Below are 1,116 nucleotides of genomic sequence, written 5' to 3'. Positions count from 1 at the left end.
AGGAGTGCAGAAGAAAATATAAAGATATATTGTCAGGCTTTCAACAAAAGAAGAAAATAAAAAAAGTAAAGATAAAATCTAGCTTCAGCCTTTTGACTAATAAAATGATGGCACCAGACTGGGTCCTCTTGTTACGAAGCCCATTTATAATATTGCAGGAAAGAAGTTTATTTCACTATTTACTGTTTTATTAAAAATGTTTCTGTAGTCCAACCCTTTTTTTAAACAGTGGCTCTACAGTGAAAGAGACACGACAAGATGATGAGGTGAAAACATCCAACGACACAATATGAACATGTAGATTTAAAATTTCAGGAAACCTCCACTGAAAGGAGAGGAAGACTAATTACTTAAACGTATTTGCCTTTTTTGAGACTTTAAGGGAGTTTTTGACAGCAAATGTTTGATGAGCATAAACTTGTGTGTTCTTTAAACAGACATATAGGTGGTACAGCAGCTGAAAACAGGTTTAAATTCCTGCTGTTGTAAAAAACTGTATTATGTCTCGCTAGCTTGGAGAGCTACTGTGACTGACTAGCACCAGCACGTTCCGGCTGGCCAGCGTGTTAGCCAGCTACACTGGTTCACTAAGTAGCCCTGTACTCGCAGTCACTACATACAAACTTCTAGAACCAAATAGTTAATAGTTAGTGAGCACACATTAACTCGCAGAGGAATTAGCTTCCAATTTCACAGCAAAAAGAATCAAACTGCAGTTTTGAATCAACGCCAGCCTCAATGGGGAGGCCTGGCAGTGGACGCTTTTCTTACTGTCAACAAATTAAGCAAAAAGACCAAAACCAGCCATGGATTTATTCTTCTAACAAGTGTTGTTGTATAGCAAAAACGCTTGCTAGCTTATTTGTCTGTGCCAGTGGGCCTCCACTGTTGATTGTGTATTAATCCGCCATTCAAAATAGTCCCCATCAAATGGTCTATTTTCTCCTGTTTGAGTAATGTTTGATAAAAAGTACAGTGTAAAGCGGTTTCAGGAAATGACTGAGTCTTCTTTTATGGGCTTGGGAGCAACAAGCTAGATTGTCACAGAGTATGAAGAGATATAGCACATGGTTAGTTTAGTTTTTTTAGTTACATTTGTTGACAACAAGAAAAATA

Source organism: Morone saxatilis, unplaced genomic scaffold (genome assembly GCF_004916995.1).
Source record: "Morone saxatilis isolate NCDOM2014 unplaced genomic scaffold, NCSU_SB_2.0 Contig21, whole genome shotgun sequence".
Lineage (NCBI taxonomy): Eukaryota > Metazoa > Chordata > Actinopteri > Moronidae > Morone > Morone saxatilis.
Note: the sequence above shows the minus strand (reverse complement) of the source record.